We start from the raw sequence: 25,723 nt of genomic DNA, 5'->3' as shown, positions 1-25,723 counted from the left end.
TGTCCTAGAAATGCTTAGAGCAGGGGTCAGGAACCTTTTTGGCTGAGAGAGCCATGAATGCCACATATTTTAAAATGTAATTCTATGAGAGCCATACAATGACCCGTGTATGTTACGCATTATCCAATAAAAATTTGGTGTTGTCTCAGAGGACAGCTGTGATTGGCTCCAGCCACCCGCAACCATGAACATGAGCAGTAGGAAATGAATGGATTGTAATACATGAGAATGTTTTATATTTTTAATGTTATTTTTTTTATTAAAGATTTGTCTGTGAGCCAGATGCAGCCATCAAAAGAGCCACATCTGGCTCATGAGCCATAGGTTCTCGACCCCTGGCTTAGAGCAAATGCTGACCAGGGTAATACAGAATTACCAATGAACATATAGTCTCCAACAAATCACTTACCCAGAAATTTTCATATGACCCAAGCTTTATATATATATATATATATATATATATATATATATATATATATATATATATATTTTTTTTTTTTTTTTTATTTTTTTTTTTTTTTTTTTTTTTGGTATTTTTTTTTTTTTTTGTATTTTTTCTGAAGCTGGAAACGGGGAGAGACAGTCAGACAGACTCCCGCATGCGCCCGACCGGGATCCACCCGGCACGCCCACCAGGGGCAGCGCTCTGCCCACCAGGGGGCGATGCTCTGTCCCTCCGGGGCGTCGCTCTCCCGCGACCAGAGCCACTCTAGCGCCTGGGGCAGAGGCCAAGGAGCCATCCCCAGCGCCCGGGCCATCTTTGCTCCAATGGAGCCTCCGCTGCGGGAGGGGAAGAGAGAGACAGAGAGGAAGGAGGGGGGGGGGTGTGGAGAAGCAAATGGGTGCTTCTCCTATGTGCCCTGGCTGGGAATGGAACCCGGGTCCCCCGCACGCCAGGCCGACGCTCTACTGCTGAGTGAGCCAACCGGCCAGGGCCCAAGCTTTATATTTTAATGATTAGGAACTGCATGAGAAGAGACTTCATTAAACATATACACCATGCTTTTCATGACAGATTTGGGAAATCTGTCATCTTAAGAGAGATCCTTCTACTTCTGTACATACTTACACAATAAACCATAATGACTCATAACCACCATCCATTACCAAAGTTAGTGTTTCACAACTTGTTTTCTACTTTTTCCTCCTTTTAAAACTGAACTTAAGGAAATATACACAGAATTATGATAAATGAACTTTAATAGTAAGAGTGCAAATTTTAAAAAAAGAAAAACCATAGTACATTTGATGACTTGCCTGCTGGTTTTCCTATGAAGCTTCAAATAGATAATTAACATGTATTCTTTTAATAGAGGTGGAAAAAATTGTTTTGGTTCTCATCATTTTAGCAACTTTTACTTAAACAAGGTATATACTACTGTGGTATTATGATTTATATTAAGCAATATACAGGATGGGGCAAAAGTAAGTTTACAGTTGTGAGTACATGAAACAGAGTTTATTCTTATACTATTATTAACTATTGCGTTATTTTCCATAGAAACAACTGTAAACCTACTTTTGCCCCACCCTGTATCTATTTGGTCTTTGTCCATTTATGGCACAGAGTTCTTAAAACCCTTGGAATTTCCTAAGTGTTAAGATCAATAATGATGGTAGAGGTGTCTTTTGTTATTCATGTAACAGCATCTTTCAGTCATACCTGAATTTTTATTAATGAGTTTTTGGAAAGGCCCTAGGTAATTTAAGGATGGGTGCTCACTGCCAGGGAAACTGATCTGATTAGATTAGACAGCTGGAATTTTCTCTTCTCTAAGGGCGAGGGGAGGAGCTGGAGGTTGAATCAATCACCAATGGCCAATGATTTAATCAACCATACCCACATAACAAAGCCTCCATAAAATCCCAAAAGAATGGGGTTCGGCAAGCTTCTGAGTTGGTGCACACGGCAGTGTGGGGCCAGTGGGACTCTGATAGATGGCATTAAAACTCCCTTGTCCATTCCCACATACCTTGCCCTACACATCTCTTCTACCTGGCTATTCCTGAGTTATAGCCTTTTGAAATAAACAAGTCATCTAGTAAGTAAATTAGATAAAGTAGTTGAATTTTCCCAAGTTCAGTGAGCTGCTCTAGCAAATTAATTGGACCAGAGGAGGGAGTGGTGGGAAACTGACTTGTAGCCTGTTGCTCAGAACTGGTATCAACCTGGACTTTTGCTTCCTGACCGAAAGTGGAGGAGGGACAGTTGTCTTGAATGAACTAAGCCTTTAACCTGTGAAATCTCCAGGAAGACAGTGCCAGAATTGAGTTAGATTGTAGGATACCCAGCTGGTGTCTCAGAATAGGTTGGTGTGGAGAAAACTACCACACATTAGGTGACAAGAGTACAGAAAAATGTTCAGTGTTGCGTGTAGTGTAAAGGAAAAAAAAAGAGAGAATTTTCTTCCTTTACAACTACATGAATATGATTCCATATAGCATTATCTGAAGCTAGGTATTGGCTTCCTTTAAAAACAAAGATGAACAACCATACTGATTAATTCTCTAACAATTACAACATATATCAACGTTTCAAAATGGTAGAAATGCTCCTAAAATTTAGATTATCATTAAATTTTACCAGAAATCACACAGATCCAAAGATTAATACAACAAAAAGCAGTGACAGTTTCTCTGACAGCTTTGCATAATCTGAGCCACACTTCCAACCTGCTTTTTACTGTGATTCCTGTAGTGAAATCCACCAGTATGATTCAGAACTTTTGCAAATAAAGTTGGAAGTACTTGTTCACCTCAATTCATCTCTGGTGAATGGCTGTGTGGAACTCTGAATTTAAGTACAACTGCATTACTGTTCTCTGATTAGTGTAGAATAATTCTTGGATTCATGATAATGCCAGGCTAAATGACACTGCAAAGAAACTCTTTGTTTTCAAATAAATCAGTGGTTGGCTTTTAGATAATACAATAAAGAATCTTATTCATGTAGTGTACCCTTGTTAAAACTGAAAACTTGAGAACAAAAACAAAAACTTCCACCTCTATTAAAAGAATAATCTTTATTTAAAGCTTCTTTTCCTATATGAATTTAACAGAAACATTGCATTTTAGAAGTAGAAGGAACTTTGAGTGATTTATAGTCAAAGAAAATCAAGTCACTTGCTAAGAATTAGTTAACAAACTAGTGGCAGGTTTTACACTATAACCTAGGCTTCTAAATTCCCTGCCAATGCTATTAAATATTAGAGAATATTATGGACAGGTTAATATTAGCCAATTTTTAAGTAGGCAGTTTATTACATGCCTATTTTGTGCCTTTCACTATGTCAAGCATTTCACATCAATCATCTCTTCCCTAAGTCAGCTCATAAGATTTAAAAAGACTTAATAAAACAATCACATTCATTCCTTTAGACATCTAATGTCGCCAATACACTATTGCCACAGGATCCAAATGGGTCCACAAGATGCAAAATGAAAGAGGTAATTCAAATACTGCACTAACTACACACACTCACTCTCAGAAATTTCCCTCCCAGAAGTAGATGTACATTTAGAGAGCCTAGGAATGCATGGCCAGTACCTAGCCTCTTTGTCAAGACTTCTGCAACTACCTCCTCCTCCTTCATCATCCACATCTATGCTTTTTCTACTACCACATTCTTTTTTATTTTTCTGTAACTGTTGTTTGTCCTCCAATCTATGCTTTCTTCTGAACTGCCATACCCTCCAATAATATAGAAATCTACATAATACAGAAATGATGTGGAATTTCTCCTCTACAGTCTGACCTACTCAGGCCAACAGTCTTCCAAATGGTCACTGGTAGATGATTGGATTCATTACATGAGAGATGATTCAAACTACAAATACAGTGTTTTTTTTTAAAGTACTAATATAGGCCCTTGCTGGTTGGCTCAGTGGTAGAGCGTCAGCCTGGCATGCAGGAGTCCCGGGTTCGATTCCCGGCCGGGGCACACAGGAGAAGCGCCCATCTGCTTCTCCACCCCTCCCCCTCTCTTTCCTCTCTGTCTCTCTCTTCCCCTCCCTCAGCTAAGGCTCCACTGGAGCAAAGTTGGCCTGGGCGCTGGGGGTGGCTCTATGGCCTCCGCCTCAGGCGCTAGAATGGCTCTGGTTGCAACAGAGCAATGCCCTAGATGGGCAGAGCATCGCCCCCTGGTGGGCATGCCAGGTGGATCCCGGTCGGGCACATGCAGGAGTCTGTCTGCCTCCCGTTTCCAAATTCAGAAAAAAAAATACAAATAAAAAATAAAGTACTAATATATGAGTATATTTTAGTATATTTTCTTTTTTAGAATTTCAAAACAATAATTTATTTTATTATTTATTTATTTTTTATTTAGTGAGAGGAGGAGAAGCAGAGACAGACTCTTGCATGTGCTGCGATGGGGATCCACCCAGCACGCCCACTAGAAGGCAATGCTCTGCTACTCAGCAACCAAGTTTCTCCTAGTGCCTGAGAGGGAGGCCATGGAGCCATCCTCAGTGAAGGGAGCCAACTCGCTCCAATTGAGCCATGTGAGCCATGTCTGCAGGAGAGGAAGAGAGAGAGAGAGAGAGAAGTGAGGAGGGGTGGAGAAGCAGATAGGAGCTTCTCCTGTGTGCCTTGACGGGAATCAAACCCAGGACATCCACACACTGGGCCAACGCTCCATGGAGCCAACTGGCCAGGGCCAATAATTTATTTTTAAAATACTGAATAATTTCTATATGTGCTGCAAGGCAAAGTCAAATTATATTGTCTTCATAAACACACAGTGCTAAATTGTCAAAGTATACTGCTCACAAAAATTAGGGGTATTTTATAGCTTTATATTCATTTTGAAATATCCCTTAATTTTTGTGAGCAGTATATTTTTAGTTGAGAAAAAGAATTTACTGGTATTCATACTATTGAGGAGGAAGAAATTTTTCTCTACTCTTCTCAGTTCTTCAGGCTGGCCTAAGAATTAAATTAATTTGAGATACATAAACAAGAAAAAGAGGTCAAATCTTACATATGTATTGATATATATACAGGTAGTTCCCTAAGAATATAGGACTCAAGGTCAAGGTGGGCAGGTAGAGCATCAGCCCTGCGTGTGGAAGTCCCGGGTTCGATTCCCAGTCAGGGCACACAGGAGAAGTGTTCATCTGTTTCTCCACCCTTCTCTCTCCCCTTTCTCTCTACCACTCTCTTCCCCTCCTGAAGCCAAGGCTCCAGTGAAGCAAAGTTGGCCAGGCGCTGAGGATGGCTCTACGGCCTTCACCTTAGGTGCTAGAATGGCTCTGGTTGCAATGGAGCAACATCCCAGATGGGCAGAGCATTGCCCTCTAGTGGGCTTGCCAGGTGGATTCTGGTCAGGTGCATGCGGGAGTCTGTCTCTCTGCCTCCCCGCTTCTCACTTCAGAAAAATACAAAAAATAATAATAATAATCCTTATGTCAGAGAGACACATTTCCTGGTGACATACTGTACTTCTATAAAATATGTTGATATATTTTAAATGCCTCTACTAACTGAATCTCATATGACCTTTACACAACTGCAAATTTTGAAATGCATTTTCATAGAATTCTTATAGGTGCAGACAAAAAAATCCTACCATGAAAACAAGAAAGCAAATTTAACTATTTATCAATTCTAGTTAGCATTAAGATGTGGTGCTATATGTTACATTGTTTTGGAGTTGTCATTTCAATCATATGTTAGCAAATAAACTTTTAATTCCTAACAAATAAGTTGATCAAATAGGAATGTTAATTGATTTGAGTGTCAATATTGTTCGAAAAATATTTATATTTCAGTACAATTTACCAGCAAATTCTATCACATAAAAGCAAAAGAATCATGGACTTGATAAAATAGAACTGAACTTAAGTTACATTTCAATTTTAACATTCAAAAGCAATGAAAAAAAAGGGCTTCTGTAGTGAGTGGCACATATAAGGGCAGCTTGATTGCTCTACGTGCAGAATCAATATCAAGAGCTTTCAGGCCTGACCAGGCAGTGGCGCAGTGGGTAGAGCATCGGACTGGGATGTGGAAGGACCCAGGTTCGAGACCCTGAGGTCTCCAGCTTGAGCGTGGGCTCATCTGGTTTGAGCAAAGCTCACCAGCTTGGACCCAAGGTCGCTGGCTCAAGCAGTGGGTTGCTTGGTCTGTTGAAGGCCCACGGTCAAGGCACATATGAGAAAGCAATCAATGAACAACTAAGGTGTCGCAATGAAAAAACTAATAATTGATGCTTCTCATCTCTCTGTTCCTGCCTGTCTGTCCTTATTTATCCCTCTCTCTGACTCTCTCTCTCTCTGTCTCTGTAAAATAAATAAACAAAAAAATTAAAAAAAAAAAAAGAGCTTTCAGGCTCTGGCTGATTGGCTCAGCGGTAGAGAGTCAGCCGGGTGTGTGGATGTCCTGGTTTGATTCCCGTCAGAGCACAGGAGAAGCGCCTGTCTGCTTCTCCACCCCCTCCCTTCTCACTTCTCTCACTTTCTCTCTCACTCTGTTCCTCTCCTGCAGCCATAGCTCAATTGGAACAAGTTGGCTTCCGGCACTGAGGATGGCTCCGTGGCTTCTGCCCCAGACACTAGGAGGAACTTGGTTGCTGAGCAACAGAGCAACGCTTCAGATGGGCAGAGCACTGGCCCCTAGTGGGCTTGCTGGGTGGATCCCAGTCCAGGTGCCTGTGGGAGTCTGTCTCTGCCTCCCCTCCTCTCACTAAATATAAAAAAGAGAGAGAGAGAAATCAGAAGCATATTTATTTGCATATTTTTTTGGTAACTAGGAATCTAGTGATCGTTGGTCCTGGCACCTGCCCCTGACCCTCCAAAACAAGTAATAAAAGTAAATAATTTTCAATTTTAATTTTGGTTAAATAGCCCACTAAAATATGATGTTTGCATTTGAGTTTTTATCTTGATAGTAAATATTCATATTTATACTAATATGAAACATTCATATAAGGCTTGAAAAGTATTAAGGGGAACAACTAGACAGAAGCTCAACAAGGAAGGCAAAGGCATGAAGAACACTATAAACCACTAGACCCAACAGACATCTCTAGAAAAATCCTTCCACCAAAAGCAAAACATATATATCTCTCTTCATGTATACATGAAATAGTCTCCAGGATAGCCCATATAATATCCCATAAATAGGCCTCATTAAATTTAAAAGGAGAAAAATCATGAAGAGTATGTTCTCAGGCAGCAATGGGTTTAAATTAGAAAGCAAAACAAAAAAACTTTAGTAAAGTAACAAATATGTGAAAATTAAACAATACACTCTTAAGCAACTAATAGGTCAAAGAAGGAATTACAAGATAAATTGGGAAATACTTGCATATAAATGAAAATGAAAACAACATATCAAAACTTCTAGAATTCAGCTTATGTAATGTTTGGAAGAAATTTTATAGCTCTAAATGCATATATATAATATAATATATATGTTATATATTATATGTTATATATAACACAATATATGTATGTCATATAGTATATGTCATATTATATGTCATATTATATTATATATATATTCAATAGCCTATCCTTCCACATTAAGAAACTAGAAAAAGAAAAGCAATCTAAACCAAAAGCAAACAGAAGAAAATAATAATGATTAGAGCAGATAGAAAAGCAATTTTTAAAATGAAACCAAAGTTGGTTCCTTAAAAAGAAATGAACAGGACCCTGCTGGTCACTTGCAAAAGAAGAAAAGTTTAAAAATAAAGAAAGATACGAACAAAACTGGTATATCAAGAAGTAGAGTAAGAAGACTCGTTATTAGTAAAGAGTGAAAGAACATCACTACCAATCTCACAGAAGTGAAAAGTTTTAAAAGAATACTATGAACAGTTTGTACACCAAAAAATTAGTTAATTTAGATGAAACAGACAAATTTTTAGGAAAAAAAATACTACCAAAAGTAACTCAAGAAGAAACAGAAACTATCTGAGCAGATAGATAACAATGACAGAGATTGAATTAGTAAAACATACACAAAAAACTTATTTCCCACTGAGAAAAACCTAAGCCCAGATAGCTTTTACTGGTGAATTCTACCAAATGTTTAAGGAAAATTAATATTAATCCTTCACAAAATCTTCCTCTTCCTCCCTTCAAGAAAAAGAAGAGTAAGGAACTCATTCAGTGAGGCCAGTATTATCCCAACATCAAAACCAAATGAAGATATCACAAGAAAAAATAATTATAGATCAATATAGGTGTAAAAATCCTCAACTAAATATCAGCAAACCAAATCTAACAGCATATAAAAAGGATTACAGTATTCTGTACCATGACTAAATGTGATTTATCTCAGAAATGCAAAGTTGGAACATCTGATAACCAATCAATGTAATATAACACTGAATTATAAAGGACAAAACCACATGATCATCTCAAAAGATGCAGAAAAGGCATTTGACAAAATCTAATACTATTTAATGACTAAAACACAACAATCTGAAAGAGAAGAGAATTTTCTCAAGCTAAGTTAGAGCATCTACAAAAACCCACAGCTAACATCACATGCCGTGATGAAAGACTGAATGCACTTCCCCGAGATCAAGAATAAGACAAGGATATCAACTCTCTTCACTGCTCTTCCACATTGTACTGGAGGATCTAGCCAGAGCAACTGGGCAAGAAAAGTGTTACAAAATGCACTCAGATTGATGAGAAAGAAGTAAAACTACATGTATATGCAGATAACATAAACTTGTATACAGAAAATCCTAATGTCTCCAACAAAAAACTATTCAAACTAATAAATAAGTTTAGCAAGACTGAATACAAGATTAATAAATAAAAATCAGTTGTACTAATACAATGTTATGTCAATTATACCTCAATTTAAAAAATCAATTGTATTTCTATACAGTAAAAATGAGCAAACATAAATTGAGAAAACAATTCCATTTACAATAGCATCAAAAAGATAAAATATTTAGGAATAAATTTTATCAAAAAAGGTGCAAGACCTATATACTGAAAACTATAAAACTCTGTTGGAAGAAATGATAGAAAATCTTAATGGAAAAACAATCCATCTTCATGGATCTAAAGAAGATGGCAATACTGTTCAAATTGATCTATAGATTCAGTTCAATTCCTATCAAAATTCCAGTTGCCATTTTTTCATAAATTGACATGCTGACCATAAATTCATGTGGAAATGCAATGAACCCAGAATAGTCAGAGAATTCTAGAAAAGAAGAACAAAGTTGGAGGACTCAAAGTTCCTCATTTCAAAACTTACTACAAAGCCACGCCAAGCTAACTAAGATAGCGTAGCATTGGCATTAAGATAGACCAATAGACTAGAATTGAAAGCACAGAAATAAACCCTTATTGAAGGTCTACCGGAAAGTTCTGTCCGTTTCTATTACAACAAGTTTCGACGCGTAAGTACATGTTTATTTGGCGCATGTGCGCCTCTTTATTTTTATCACTTAATGTATACATACTGACGTAGCAAATTAACTAAAAGTTGGTTCACGTTAGTCTTATGTGTGAAGCGATAATGTACCATGGCTACTGATAAAGTTCATTTACGCCACTGTAATTTTTACGAATTTCAACAAGGAAGAAATGCTACAGAAGCATGTCTGTCGCATTCACCATATTCCCCAGACTTAGCACCCTCTGACTATCACTTGTTTTTGTCCTTACAAAATTTTTTGAAGGGCAAAAAATTCAAAAATGAAGAAGATATCAAACAAGCACTGGTTCAATTTTTAGCATCAAAAGATAAAAACATTTTTCAAAAATGGGATATAAAAATTGCCCTCACGCTAGCAAGAAATCATTAATAATAATGGCAATTATATTATTTAATAAAGTTTATTGATGGTAAGAAAAATTTGTATTTTGTTTAATTCCAAAAACGAACAGAACTTTCCGGTAGACCTTATATTTCTAGTCAATTGATTTTTGAGATGGATGCCAAGATAATTCAATGGAGAAAGAACAGTCTTTCCAACACTGTGGAGACAACTGGATATCCACAAGGGAAAGAATGAAGTTGGCTCCCTAATTCACATCATAAATAAAAGTTAACTCAAAATAGAACATAGATCTAAAATAAAAGCTAAAACTATAAAGCTCTTAGAAGACAGTAATAAATCTCTGTGACCTTGAGTTAGGCAATAATTTCTTAGATAATATGACACCAAAAGCACAAATGACAAAATAAAAAAAGAGATCAACTGGACTTCATCAAAATTAAAATCTTTTGTGCCTCCATGGAAACCATAAAGAAAGAGAAAAAAGAAATGGAAGAATTTCCATTCTCCCACAGACTGGAAGAAATATGTGTGAACCACATATCTGATAAGTAATGTGCAACCAAAATATACGATATAAACAAATTTTACAATTCAACTAAAAAGACAAAGAACCCAGTTTATTTTTTATTTTATTTTTTTTAATAAATTTTTATTAATGGTAATGGGATGACATTAACAAATCAGGGTACATATATTCAAAGAAAACATGTCTAGGTTATTTTGTCATTAAATTATGTTGCGCCCTGGCCGGTTGGCTCAGCGGTAGAGCGTCGGCCTAGCGTGCGGAGGACCCGGGTTCGATTCCCGGCCAGGGCACATAGGAGAAGCGCCCATTTGCTTCTCCACCCCTCCGCCGCGCCTTCCTCTCTGTCTCTCTCTTCCCCTCCCGCAGCCAAGGCTCCATTGGAGCAAAGATGGCCCGGGCGCTGGGGATGGCTCTGTGGCCTCTGCCCCAGGCGCTAGAGTGGCTCTGGTCGCAACATGGCGACACCCAGGAGGGTCGCAACATGGCGACGCCCAGGATGGGCAGAGCATCACCCCCTGGTGGGCAGAGCGTCGCCCCTGGTGGGCGTGCCGGGTGGATCCCGGTCGGGCGCATGCGGGAGTCTGTCTGACTGTCTCTCCCTGTTTCCAGCTTCAGAAAAATGCAAAAAAAAAAAAAAAAAAAAAAAAAAAAAAAAAAAAAAAATTATGTTGCGTACCCCTCGCCCAAAGTCAGATTGTCCTCCGCCACCCTCTATTTAGTTCTCTGTGCCCCTCCCCCTCCCCCTAACTCTCTCCCTCCCTCCCTCCCATGTCCTCCCTCCCTCCCATGTCCTCCCTCCTCCCACCCCTGGTAACCACCACACTCTTGTCCATGTCTCTTAGTCTCATTTTTATGTTCCACCAATGTATGGAATCATGTAGTTCTTGTTTTTTTCTGATTTACTTATTTCACTCCTTATAATGTTATCAAGATCCCACCATTTTGCTGTAAATGATCTGATGTCATCATTTCTTATGGCTGAGTAGTATTCCATAGTGTATATGTGCCACATCTTCTTTATCCAGTCTTCTATTGAAGGGCTTTTTGGTTGTTTCCATGTCTTGGCCACTGTGAACAGTGCTGCAATGAACATGGGGCTACATGTGTCTTCACGTATCAATGTTTCTGAGGTTTTGGGGTATATACCCAGTAGAGGGATTGCTGGGTCATAAGGTAGTTCTATTTGCAGTTTTTTGAGGAACCACCATACTTTCCTCCATAATGGTTGTACTACTTTACAGTCCCACCAACAGTGAATGAGGGTTCCTTTTTCTCCACAGCCTCTCCAACATTTGCTATTACCCGTCTTGTTGATAATAGCTAATCTAACAGGGGTGAGGTGGTATCTCATTGTAGTTTTGATTTGCATTTCTCTAATAACTAATGAAGCTGATCATCTTTTCATATATCTGTTGGCCATTTGTATCTCTTCCTGGGAGAAGTGTCTGTTCATGTCCTCTTCCCATTTTTTTATGGGATTGTTTGTTTGTTTGTTGTTGAGTTTTATGAGTTCTTTGTAAATTTTGGATATTAGGCCCTTATCTGAGCTGTTGTTTGAAAATATCATTTCCCATTTAGTTGGCTGTCTGTTTATTTTGTTATCAGTTTCTCTTGCTGAGCAAAAACTTTTTATTCTGATGTAGTCCCATTCATTTATCTTTGCCTTCACTTCTCTTGCCATTGGAGTCAAGTTCATAAAATGTTCTTTAAAACCCAGGTCCATAATTTTAGTACCTATGTCTTCTTCTATGTACTTTATTGTTTCAGGTCTTATATTTAGGTCTTTGATCCATTTTGAATTAATTTTAGTACACGGGGACAGGCTATAGTCGAGTTTCATTCTTTTGCATGTGGCTTTCCAGTTTTCCCAACACCATTTGTTGAAGAGGCTTTCTTTTCTCCATTGTATGTTGTTGGCCCCTTTATCAAAGATTATTTGACCATATATATGTGGTTTTATTTCTGGGCTTTCTATTCTGTTCCATTGGTCTGAGTGTCTATTTTTCTGCCAATACCATGCTGTTTTGATTATCGTGGCCCTATAATATAGTTTAAAGTCAGGTATTGTAATGCCCCCAGCTTCATTCTTTTTCCTTAGGATTGTTTTGAGCCCAGTTTAAAAATGGGCAAAGGACCTGAATAGACATTTCTCCAAAGAAGATATGTAAATGGTCAATAAGTGCATAAAAGGTACTCAGCATCATTAGTCAGTATGGAAATGCAAATCAGAACCTCAGTGAGATACTACTTCATGCTTACTAAAATGACTAGAGTCAAAAAGACAGACGTAAGTGTTGGTGAGGATGTGGAGAAACTTGAACTCTCACACATTATTGGTGGGATTGTAAAAAAGTGCAGGCACTGAAAATAGTTGACAATTCCTCAAAAAGTTACGAGTTACTACGAGACCCAGCAACTCTGCTCCTAGGTATCATCTAAGAAAAATGAAAACATATGTCCACACAAAACTTGCAGATGAATATTCATATCAGCATTATTCATAATTACCAAAAAGTGGAAACAATCCAAATGTCTATTAACAGTTGCGTGCAGAAGCAAAATATGTACACTGATAGAATCAAGTATTTTTCAGCAATAAAAAGAAATTAAATACTACATGTTACAACATGGATGAACCTTAAAAACATTATGCTAAGTGAAATAAACCAGTCACAAAAAGACCACATTCTAGCTTTTGGTGTTTTGTCTTGAACAGTGTTTGCTGGTTTCTTTCCTGAAAGAGCTACATTTAATACCAGTCTTTGCAAATGAGTCTCATCATAATCTCTGGATGTGGTTTCAAAGACTAACGCTGGAAGGATATTCAATATTTCTAGTATTACAGTTTTGATCGTTCATGAGCTGGTGGCCATTTATGAAAGACACCGGGAGCCAAAGGAAATCACCATGACCCAATTAGAATTATCAGAGTGTTTAATTGACAAGGATCAGATTGATCTTTAACAACACAGAAACCGACAGATACCACCTCAGTGGTATCTGATCTTATATCAAACCTGGACATCTTTGGACCTTTGGATCTTTTTAAAATCTCTGGAGCATTTTTATTTTATTTTATATTTTGTATTTTTCCAAAGTTAGAAGCAGAGAGGCAGTCAGACAGACTCCCACATGCACCCAGCTGGGATCCACCTGGCATGCCCACGGAGCCGTCCTCAGCGCCTGGGCTAACTTTACTCCAATGGAGCCTTGGCTACAGGAGGGGAAGAGAGAGACAGAGAGGAAGGAGAGGGGGAAGGGTGGAGAAGCAGATGGGCGCTTCTCCTGTGTGCCCTGGCCGGGAATCGAACCCGGGACTCCTGCACGCCAGGCCAACGCTCTACCACTGAGCCAACCGGCCAGGGCCAAAATCTCTTGAGCATTTTTAAATAGAGATAAATTCTGGCTTTAAAAACGAAGAAGAAGAAGAAGAAGAAGAAGGAGGAGGAGGAGGAGGAGGAGGAGGAGGAGGAGGAGGAGGAGGAGGAGGAGGAGGAGGAGGAGGAGGAGGAGGAGGAGGAGGAGGAGGAAGAAGGAGAAGAAGGAGAAGAAGGAGAAGAAGGAGAAGAAGGAGAAGAAGGAGGAGGAGGAGGAGGAGGAGGAGGAGGAGGAGGAGGAGGAGGAGAAGAAGAAGAAGAAGAAGAAGAAGAAGAAGAAGAAGAAGAAGAAGAAGAAGAAGAAGAAGAAGAAAGAAGAAAGAAGACCATGTACTACATGATCCCATTTTTTAATGAAATTTCCAGAATATGGAAATCTCTATATGGAGAAAGCAGATTCCTAGTTGCCAGGGGCTGGGGGAAGAAAGGGATGGTGGGTGGGAATTACTTACTGCTAATGGGTCCAGGGTTTCTCTTGGGATTGATGAAAATGTTCTGGAATAAGACAGAGATGATGGCTACACCACTCTGTGACTAAACTACTGAACTTTATTTTTAAAAGGGTGAATTTAGTGGCATGTAAGCTGAGTGTCAATAAAGCTTTTCTTTAAAGTATTAAGTATGAGGTACTGCAGTGGATGCTGTGGGTTTACTGTCTTCTCCTTTCACTATCTGTGACCTTTTTAAAACTTTTCTAATCATTTAAATGTCTCCACTATTTTTCTCACCATCTGCCCAGAACATAAATACATTTTATTACATAATAGAGTCATAGGAATTCAACACTAAAATGTTCTTTTATTCTTATTTGGTATCTACATCTGCTGATTGCTCTATTTCCAAGGATTAATATAGGTGGTTCTGGTTATCATCGTTAAGGGATTTTAGAATATGATGACAGCTTTTGTTAGAGTTGACAAATTTCATTTGCCATTGGTTAACAGAAATGCAACAGCTCTACATATAAGACACTCCAGCCCTGAGGCCATCTTAGCTAAGGTGAAGTGATGTATCCTACCTCTTATACCTGAGAACTAGGTGTACCTTTGCTCTGGGTCTTGACCAGGACACCACTTCTCTCAGGGCAGTGGTTCCAGATCTTAGCTGTGCAATAAAATCTTGGAGGTGGCCCTGGCCGGTTGGCTCAGCGGTAGAGCGTCAGCCTGCCGTGCGGGGGACCCAGGTTCGATTCCCGACCAGGGCACATAGGAGAAGCGCCCATTTGCTTCTCCACACCCCCCTCCTTCCTCTCTGTCTCTCTCTTCCCCTCCCACAGCCAAGGCTCCATTGGAGCAAAGATGGCCCGGGCGCTGGGGATGGCTCCTTGGCCTCTGCCCCAGGCGCTAGAGTGGCTCTGGTCGCGGCAGAGCGACGCCCTGGAGGGCCAGAGCACCCCCCCTGGTGGGCAGAGCATCGCCCCTGGTAGGCGTGCCGGGTGGATCCCGGTCGGGCGCATGCGGGAGTCTGTCTGTCTGTCTCTCCCCGTTTCCAGCTTCAGAAAAATACACACACAAAAAAAAAAAATCTTGGAGGTAACTTAAAAAAAAAATATATATATATATTTGACATTCAAATTCTGTGACTTCAAAATTGAACACATTTAGCAATTAAATTTAGAATTTTAAGCCCTTTTCTATTAGGCAGGCATATATAATATTTAATATTTTCAGTCAGCTTTCTTCTTGAAGTCTGGCAGCAGTTTCTAGATTACAGCATTAATATAATCTCAGAATAATAAGTAAAAATGAAGGGACAGTTTTCAAACTCAACCACTGCCTCATCAGTAGATGGTAATCTGAGTAATCTGTAAATCCTTTCTGCCTGTTCTTTCTGATGAGGGGCTTGAAGAGGAGACAGCCTTTACCTCCTTGCTCAGATGCTCAGGGGCCCTCCTGGTGAAGCCAGGCAGACCTTTTCAGATCATCTCTCCCTGTGTTGGCCACTCATGGCTACTTTCAAAACCTCCCTAAGCTCTAATTTGCTCATCTGTAAAATAAAACTAACTACTTACCCCACAGTCATTATGAGTATTTCCTAAAATAATGTCTCTAAAGTACATGGTAGGTAGTCAATATTAGTTTCTTTTTCTTTGCTCTCCTCAGGGTAAAATACAGGTCAAAAATGACAAAAATCCTGATAGACTCTTTGGTTTAGCTTGTACCAAAAAAGTGCAAAATTATCTAACTACTAAAAGTAAACCAACCTTTATTTTCTTTTTTTTTTTTTTTCCAGATTCTGTCCTTATTTACAATATACTTAAACCGCTGTGAAGTGCTGGCCTCATTAGCAATGGGACAGCAGATGGCAGGGCCGACCCCGAGGCTGGTGGGTGCACCTCCCGCCCAGGACCTGGGGCCGAGCAGCGAGCTGGAGAGATGTCTACAGTCTGGATGGTTTTACACTCCTTCAACCCCGCTTTCCACACCACTCGGATGCTCTCCTCAGACAGTGCCAACCTTTATTTTCTAAAAGCACCAAACTACATAATATAATATTAAGTAGGCAAATTATATCCATGGTGGTAACATACAAGATAACACGGGGGTGGGGGATCAACTAACTTTGGACTGATTATGTTGGTATTGACTCACAGTTTTATTAGGAAACAATGGAGTATCCAGTTGGCAGAATACTGCAGATGATTTCAGTTAATGGTTCTTCGAGTAAGCCAACAATAACTTTCTCAGCGATAAAAAGAAATGAAGGCTGGCGTTACTTATGGTATCAGAATTTCCGAAGGGAAGGGTTCATAATGAATCTCAGTCCCTGCACTTGAGGAGCCAGGTCAAGAGGCCTGTAAAATACTACTACTCCTTTGAAACAAGACTACACAGGCATTCGCTTTTTTTTAAAGATATTTTTAAAAATTTTAATTTTCAATTACAGTCTACATTCAACATTATTTTATATTAGTTTCAGGTGTACAGCATAGTGGTTAGGCAACCATATACCGTATTTTTTGCTTCGTAAGACTCATTTTTTCCCCAAAAAAGTGGAGGGGAAAATGCTCATATGTCTTATGGAGTGAAAAATATGGTATTTTACTAAATATTTTAACACACAATTTTGTTCAAAATATTTTTTTTCTTATTTTCCTCCTTAAAACCCTAGGTGTGTCTTATGGTCAGGTGCGTCTTATGGAGCGAAAAATGCATTACTTCACAAAGTGTTCCCACCAATATATCCAGTACCCACCTGGCACCATACAGAGTTATAATTTAATTGACTGTATTCCCTATGCTGTACTTCACATCCTACGACTGTTTTGTGACTACCAATCTGTAACTTCTTAACCCCTTCACCTTTTCTACCCAGTCCCCCAACCCTCCTCCCCATACATGCATTCTTAAAAGAAAGATCTGAAACAACTTGACTAAAGACATCAAGAAAAGGGACAACAGATATACACAGACATATTTTTTTAAAGTCAAGGAATTCACAGATATTTTTAAAACTTTTACAATGGGTTACATATTCATATGGTTCAAAAACAAAAAACAAAGAAAAGAGATACAGTGAAAAGTCTTCTCCCCACCTGTCCCTTACCACCCTGTTCTCCACACACAACCCCAAACAGATAAACACTTCATTTTTCATGTGACATTCCAGTTTCTTTATGCTTAAACAAAGCAAAAGTATATTTTTATTTTTCCCTTGTTTTTCTACCCAGAAGTAGAAATAGATACATATTCTGCATCTCTAAAGCAAATTTCTGATCCTAAAATGTCCAATGAAAGCAACAAATAAATCCAGTGAAATGGGGACCCTTGTTTACATTTTGTGAATTTATAAAAGGAGAAATAGAAATAGGAGATGTTAATGAAAATCAGAAATAAAGGAAATCTAAAGGGGACACAAAATTCAAGGGGAAAAAGGACAGTTTTATAAATCTCTTAAAAATTCTTGTCTGCTAAAACAATGCAGACAAGAATTATTAGCTTTCATTATTTTAAAAAAAATCATTACCATATAGACAAAAAAAATTAAACCAAATATGCACAAGAAGAGAAATTGAAGATAAGTGAACAATTAGAAAAAAGAGAAAGATTCTTGTGTCTAAAAAATGGACTAAAAAAATGTCAACAATGCACAACTATGTACACTTAGAACTGCAAAAGAAAGAAACAGTTTTTCAAATTAAGGAGAGGTCTTAACTTCCGATTATTTTTTCACAATGTTCCCAGTTTAAATAAACAAATATTATAGAACTTTCATGTTTAAATCATCATAAATTTTAGCACCATGTTTGGAGGCTGAATAAAAACGTCTTTTCAAAACTTTTTTCATTAACGTTCATGAAAAATAGGCCTTTGGTCTCAGTGCAGTTTAAGTAGATGTTGTCTTGGTGTAGAGCTCATGTCTGGCCACAGCATTCTTATAGGTGAGTTGAAGTTGGTCTGAAGGTAGCAACCTTAGGCCTGATTCCCCACCTTTACCTCTTGTGAGAATCCACAAGCCAAGGGAACATTCTTGCAAAAAGTACTGCTTCTTCTCTAACTCTCGAGAACACATGTGCTGATCTATGCTTCTCACCAATGCACATCTCTGCTAATGAAAACCTGGGAAGAAAGGGCTTGGAATCTTGACGTACCACTTCTCAAAGATTGCTATTCGTTGGTTCAAGATAGCCTTCTTCCTCAACTTGAAAACAAAGATGGTTTTAAACCAGTTATCTAGAATTCTGGATGTATTCTCTGAAGGGAATAGTAGTCTTAACTAGGACTTGGTTTTAAGACCAAAACATTCTCTAGTCAATCCATAATATGGATAACATCTTCAATAGAAAAACAAATAGCACAAAACAATGCTATTACAATAAACAAAAAAATATATAAATAATTTTAATTTTATTGTACATTCCAGTGCTTAAAACAAACAAAACAAAAAACAAAACAAAAAACAAAAAACAACCAAGCTTATTTAAAGAAGAGGAGGTCGGTGGAGAAGTCAGTGGAAATTTTGAAAGGAATTACTGGGTATTCTCAAGGGCTCAGAAGGTTGAAATCACTAGTTTTTTTATAATTTCTACCTTTCCTCCCAAACTGAAAGCTTTCCTTTTATTAAAGGCTTGTTCTTAACTGTTACCACCATGATTAGTATCTTTTTTTGCTCAAAATCAAAATGAAGAAGTGGGATAGAGAAAGAACAGATAAATTTTTTTAAAGCAAAAGCTGTAATAAGAAGGACAAAGAATAAGGTTAAAGGGAGTAGTAAACTGTCAGAAAGGGGGGAAAGCCACATAAGGACATAGGAAGAAAGTATAGGCAAGCCTAGTTCGTGCACAAGCGCAGTGGGGAAGGGAAAGGGGTGGGGAGATGTGGGCCCAGACGCTGTCTGAAAAACTGATGGCTTTGTAACTAGGGAGTTATATACATGAAATTATGCAAAGTCACATGTTACTAACTCTGAGACACAGAAGAAACTTCAGGGTCACCTATTTCTACCATTGATGGGAGCTTTGTTAAACCAATTATTTCAAAAATCAAACTTATTAGGAGACTTTCAGAACCTAAAAGAGAGCTGCTCTGATTTTTAACTAAATTCAACATTTTTTCCTTGGTTCAAGTCTATTATTTCTGATTCTTTATTGATCACAATCAATTATGTGTGAACACTGTTATTTCTCTTCTTAAATATCTCTTATTTTAGATGGACTTAAAATACAAATACTGACCGACCTCCATTAGGAGATATGCAACAGGCTAATTGGATCTGTCAGTCTCTACCCGCACCCTCACCTCATCCCCTTTAGGAGCAGTAGTATAAATTTCCATTTTTTTTTTCTTTCTGATTTTGTATGTGAATATACATGAAGTCCATTCTACCTATAGGAAAAAAAAATGTTTGGTACTACCGACTGGCATAGCAAATATATCAGGAACCTGAATGGCAGCAATTAACCTGAAGCATATTCATTACTATATGCTATATAAATACAATGTTGGTTATTTAAAATCACAAAACAGTAAAAAGAATGACATTATCTCAACATTACAAGCAGATTCAAAAAAAGAACAAGTTTTAAAAAGGTACAAAATCTAGGCCTTAACTTAACCAAAAGCCTGTTAAATCTCTTTACTTTCAGTTCAAAGCCAGGAAACCAGCTTTCTACATTTTAATTATCTGCAAACAAATGCATTTTGTGGCTTGAAGAAATAGCTACTTATAATGGCACTATTGCTCTTGGTGGAAACTATGCTTGCCAATATCACCTGCCAAAAAATGTTTCTAATTCTCCCCAGACTTTCTTTGATCACATATAGGTCTCCCTTATATTTCTAGTCCTGTCATGAAAGGCAAAGCAGCACTCTGCATGAATGCTCCACCATGAGATCTCGCTAACAACTCTTGCTTCAATCTTCCATCTTCCATTTCCCATATTATCAATGTCTTACCCTACAACAATTCTCCTAATATAATCACCCTTCTTTCACCCACCCCATGGCCCATCTTAAGGCAAACAGATTTCGGTTCTGAATAATAGAAGAAACAGAGGTTACAACGAGGCAAAATAAGCAGGTTTTCAGGACCTGTGGGAAATAATAGGAAAGTCCCTGAGAAACTGGACAGGTGCAAAGAGATGGTACACTGTTCCCTTTGAAAAGTCCCTGGGTCAGCTTCAGACAGGCAATAAAATTTTACTGGTTGATATTCTGAATTAGCCTTCAACATCTGATTTTCATGTTGTCTTCCTCTGCAATGACAACTCAAAATTAGTACTGAGTTAAAATGACTGCCATCAACTACAAGATGTGATGTCAGCACCTCTACTACTTTTCTCCATGAAATAGCAGGGGGGAGCCTGACCAGGCAGTGGTACAGTGGATAGAGTGTTGACCGAGGGCCCAGGTTCAAAACCCTGAGGTCGCCTGCTTGAGCGCGGGCTCACCAACTTGAGTATGGAGTCTCTGGCTTGAGCATAGACATGACCCCAAGGTTACTGGCTTGAGCAAGGGGTCACTCACTCTACTGGAGTCTCCTGGTCAAGGCACATTATGAGAAAGCAATCAATAAACAACTAAGGTGCCGCAACGAAGAATTGATGCTTCTCATCTTTCTTCCTTCCTGTCTATCTGTCCCTATCTGTCCCTCTCTCTGTCTTTCTCTCTGTCTCTGTCACACACACACACAAAAAAAAATTAGAAGGGGGGAGAAAAGCTGAAATAATAACAAAGATGGCACCGTATGGAATAGAATAGGTAAAGAAAAACAGACATTCAGTCCCTTAAAATAATGTGCAAGCTGTTTCTGTCAGGAATAACATGTTACATAATTTGAGTTTCATGAATCAGCAGTTTAGTCAGTAATTTACATGATTTTTTTTAAAAAAGAGAGAGAAAACATGAGGACTGGAAAAGGTAAAGTGGTTTCTGAAATAAAGTAGGTTTCAAAAGTATTTTATTCCACTCCCACACAGAAGAACGCTGACAGGCAGGTGACTCATTCTGGCTCCATTAAGGGTTTCTTACCTCCTAATACCTCTTATGGGAAAGGCCATCCCATCTCGCATTTTTCCCTTCCCAAAATCTCCCACCAGGTAAGGGCCATATTTTCCCCTCTAATTGTAGGTTTTCCCTCTGAAGGTCACATACTTGGGAATACAGAGAGTTATGCTTAAAGGATATAAATAGTTGAGGAGTTTTTTGTTTTTGTTTTTTTAAAGATGATTTATAGTAAAGTAATTGCAACATTTTGAAAAACACAGTAGTAATATCAGGTGCTTCAAAAAAAAAAAATTACAAGCCCTGGCCAGGTAGCTCGGCTGGTTAGAGTCATCCCAATATGCCATGGTTGTGGGTTTGATCCCCAGACAGGGTACACACAAGAATCGACCAATGAATGTATAACTAAATGGAACAACAAAGATTGTTGTTTCTTTCTATCTTGCTTTAAAACCAATTTTTAAAAATTACAATACTTAATATCATTGTGTTTGAACTTGATCATAATTCTAGGTAGCTTGAGTTCAGTGACATGGAAAACGTACAGTGTAAACCTACAGTGATTTTTAGTCCTTAAAAATGACCTTAACTGAGCAGGGATAGATAAGAAAAATGTCAACACAAACACTAAAACCATGTGTCCAATTTAAACTCTCCAAGTCAGAGGGGGAAAGTAGAATGTTTGAGAGAGAAAGAATAACCTATTTGCTTTTTCAAAAACCAGAGATGATAAATCCTAAGAAATTAGTTCAAAGGATATTCTCATCCCTTTTGGAGAAAACGTGTATCATATACTGTTTGAATTAACAGAGAGACATTAAAGTAGGCCTGGAAATCTTTTAGGCACAAAACAATTATAGTATTTGAGAGGCATATGTTTTGAAACGGCAAGAAATTGGAAGTCATTTGGAGTCATTCATGGCATGTGCCAGGCACTGTCCACATACCTACTCTCTGTTCACGCTCTCTGCTTCTTACCAGCTGTGCAATCCTCGCTAATGCTTTTTAACATTTCTGTGCCTCAATTTCTCCTCTGTGAAAAACAGGAATAAAAAATGGATACCAACCTCACAAGGTCTCTCTGAAGAGCAAATAACTATGTCTAGAAGCAATTTGTAAACCATGAAAGTGTTACTTGTCATTTGTCTGTTGTGCCATAAATTGTATCATAGGAAATTGAGCCTTCCTGCTTCCAAGACACTTTATAACCCTATTAAATAAGGCTTAGTCTCATTTAATCATCTCCCTGGAAATTTAAATATATGAGAGAGATAGGAAGCTAGTATAACGTGCAGATCTTAACATTAGACTCATAATCACCATAATTATATACAAAAACCATATCTATTTTATTCACTAATCTGACCATCAGGCCAAGGCACTCCTTTAAAGAGGGCACTTTATTCTGGAAAAAATATCTATCTGCAAATCACAAAATGGGTACCTGTGAGGTTAAAAAGGTTCTATTTTATAATACATTTCACTTTCAATCTGACCCTTAAATCTGAACTATGATCATATATCCTTTGTCAAACAGACTAGGAACAAAGCTCCCTTTAAAAACAAAATTGGGCTCCTTGTAGTGGCAGTTTAAGAAAGGGGGAAGTTCTGGTCTCTCCAGAGTTAGTTAACATGGGCAAGAAGGCAGATGAGAAAGCCCATGTTGTAGAAGATACTAAGGATCTGGCTGGCTGAGATCTGCAAGGAAGAGGTCAAGAAAAGGGGCGCTCCAGACTCCCTTTCCCCAGGGAGTGGAGTGGTGACTTGTGTTACAGGAGTGGTAGCCAAAGGGTCCAGAAGGCACACACAGTTCTAAAAAAATAAATGCCTGAAACTTCCTCTCACATTTCTAGCTCTTGCAATGACATTGAGGAACTGAAGTACGCACAGCCTCTTCATTGCTAAACTGCTATAAAATATTTTGAGTTAACAATTTTAGTTAATATCTATTAAACACTTAAGAGTCCAACACATAGTAAGAGCTACCAAAGTGTTGGTTAAATAAATAAGGCACTTTTCAGACTGGCTCCTCAACCTAGTAACAAAGTAGAGAATCAAAATACACAAGAGTCTGTTTTTTTCTTTACCTTGATACAGAGTTAGAAAATAGTACAGGTACTCTGTATTTATTCCTGAATCTCAAGTGTGTACCCTATACCGTCTCTTGTGCAGGGCTGAAATTTTACTCCTAGTTCAGAATTCACTGCAAATTCAATAATGAAAGAGTTTAAGTCTCATGAGACGAATTCTTTCTATTCTCTTTCCAAGTAACCACGAAAACTGACCAAATCTAAAAATCTCAAAACACTTCTACATGGTACATACCGATAAAAAAAAAACTTGTGGGGATCAAGAGAGTCAAATAGAGAGGGCGAGAGTTCAAACCTCGGAGAACTTAAAGGGTAGCAATGCACTGAAGTGTCAGACCACAGGTCCGAGGACAACGGGTTAGAGACTGCCGTGCCTTCCACCCCCAAGGCCTCCTCCATCCCATCCTCGCAGGTGACCCGCATCCCTTCCCATTTCAGGAGGGGTCTCCCGTCCCCCGGGCTCCCGGCGCCTCCGCGCTCCGAAGCTGCGCTCTGGTTAATTAACAAGGTCGGTCCACTGACACCACTCAGGAGTGTAGGAATCAAAAAGCAGAATTTGAATTCACCTCGAGGAAACAAAGCGCATAAACTCTCGGGTCAGGGTCTGGACCGGAGTACTTTTACCTCCCGACCAACTCGGAGGTTTCCGGGCGGGGGCAGGGGGCGCAGAGGCGCGGACCCGGGAAAACAGTCTGCGCCTGGGAGAGGCAGCAGTCGAGGCCCGGACGCCCCTCGCCCCGCCCCGTCTCTCCCGCGCTGGGGCCTCCGACTGCGGCCGGACGCGCGCGGACCCCGCCGCCCGTCCCCCCGCCTCGGGTTCCGGCGCCCCGCGCCTACCGGCCCCGCGGTGCAGCCTCCCGGCGCGGCGGGCGCAGAGCCGAGCGCACTCGCGCTTCCTCCTTCCCGGCAGGGCCGCGGGGCGCCGCGTTTCCTCCCTGACGCGTCACGGCGGCCGCCGGCTCCTCCCGCGGGGTGCGCGGGGCGGCTGGGGAGAGCCGAGCGGGCGGCCGGCAGCGCGCCGGGAAGGCGCCCGTTCGGAGCCGAGGGCGCCCGGCCGGAGCCACAGGGTGGGTGGCCCGCCCACTCCCGTCCGTGGAACCCAGCTCGCTTCTCGTCCCCGAGGACACCCGCTAAAGTCCGGGTCCCCCGCTCCGCCGCGTGCGCCACATTCAGGGCACACCGGTGAATCTCATCTACTGGCTCAGACTCAGGTGTATCCTGCTTATCGTGACCGCTGCCCTGGAGCCCAAGAACCGCGTGGGCCACCGGTCCGAGCTGAGCCCAGGAAAATGCTCCACGGTGTGTGCGAGGAGCAGGACCCTTGGGCCCCAGGAATGGCCTGGTGGGCCTGTGGCTTGGTGTGCACTGGGAACTCAGACAAGGCAAATCCAAATAATTTAGCAACGACTAGGCTTCATTTAGTATTTGAAGTTTTCCATGTTATCATCAAAAAAGAATTGGCCTTTGTGTTTAATACAAGTGGTTACAATTAGCAGATCCGGTGTACAAATTTCTTTTCCACCCATCTTTTCCTATCTATTGACTCCCCCCCCCCACCATTCCCATTAATCTCTAAATCAAGTGAGGGCACCATTACAACTCCTTATTCAACTCTTATTCTTTAAATATAGAAGTTGCATTTTAGACCCACTTAATTGTCTTTTCTTTCCCCCCCCCACAAGTAAGATAAAGGGGTACAGAGGTGAATGGAGAAATAAGAATTACATGATTCAATAGATGTGGAGTCAGTCAAGTGGTTAGAATTTTGAAGTCGGGTGGGCTTTGGGGGATTTTTGCCTCACAACATTACTACATTTCAAGTTTTATCAGATATCACTTCAAGATAGACTCAACTATTTAAGGATTCCAACGTGCATATAATACTTCAGATTTTGATGCCATAATCTATACATCAAATTATATGATTCTAGAGAATTTGCCACAAATCTATGAACAGATATAAAGATAATTAGAGGAACTGCAATTTATGTGTGACTTCTCTAAATTCAGGGGACATTTCCTTATATTTTTAAAATGATATTTAAAATTTTTGCCCTGTAGGTAAAGGTTACAATATTCATTTTTAATGTAAGTTACCGCTGCATGGCCTTCTTTAAAAAAAAAATGGATGTGAATCCAGTACTTTTATACTTCAAAATATAATCCTACAGAACTTTCTAAACAATGATGTTCAGAGGCATACGGATATGCATATCAACTACAGCAGTTATAAGTCAACACATTGCCAGTGGTCCTTTCTACATTTTCATTATGATCCATACACAAAGCAATACACACAGTAAAGCACAGAGAAGCTAGAGAAGCTCCTCCCTTGTAGTAAAATCAACAAGTGATCAGTGTATCTTTTAATTAAAGCCATACTTACAGTGCTGAAAATTTTCTCAGCCAAAAGGAAGTTTGTGTCAATAAACTCCAAGCGAAATGACATCATTCTTGCTTTAGAGACAAATACCTGGCTGTCACCACTTTTTCCCCCTTTTTTAAATTTCTTTTTGAAAAACAAACATCT

The 25,723-nt window shown here is 39.5% G+C and overlaps 1 protein-coding gene across 3 annotated transcripts in view; it reads right to left on the bottom strand.

Moving 5' to 3' along the window:
• The window catches only part of SGK3 (serum/glucocorticoid regulated kinase family member 3), a 124,608-nt gene extending 100,247 nt beyond the window's left edge, over positions 1-24,361 (bottom strand). The window contains exon 1 of one of the 3 annotated variants that reach the window (XM_066266253.1): positions 24,031-24,361. The gene's annotated coding sequence lies outside the window, so the exon portion shown is untranslated. Of the gene's footprint in view, positions 1-23,759; positions 23,926-24,030 lie in introns of those variants that run through there. The other 2 variants (XM_066266256.1, XM_066266255.1) reach the window with 2 other exon arrangements.
• Between the last annotated feature and the right edge of the window lie 1,362 nt (positions 24,362-25,723).

This window comes from Saccopteryx bilineata, chromosome 3 (genome assembly GCF_036850765.1).
Source record: "Saccopteryx bilineata isolate mSacBil1 chromosome 3, mSacBil1_pri_phased_curated, whole genome shotgun sequence".
Taxonomy (NCBI): domain Eukaryota; kingdom Metazoa; phylum Chordata; class Mammalia; order Chiroptera; family Emballonuridae; genus Saccopteryx; species Saccopteryx bilineata.
This window is presented reverse-complemented; position numbering and strand designations above follow the sequence as displayed.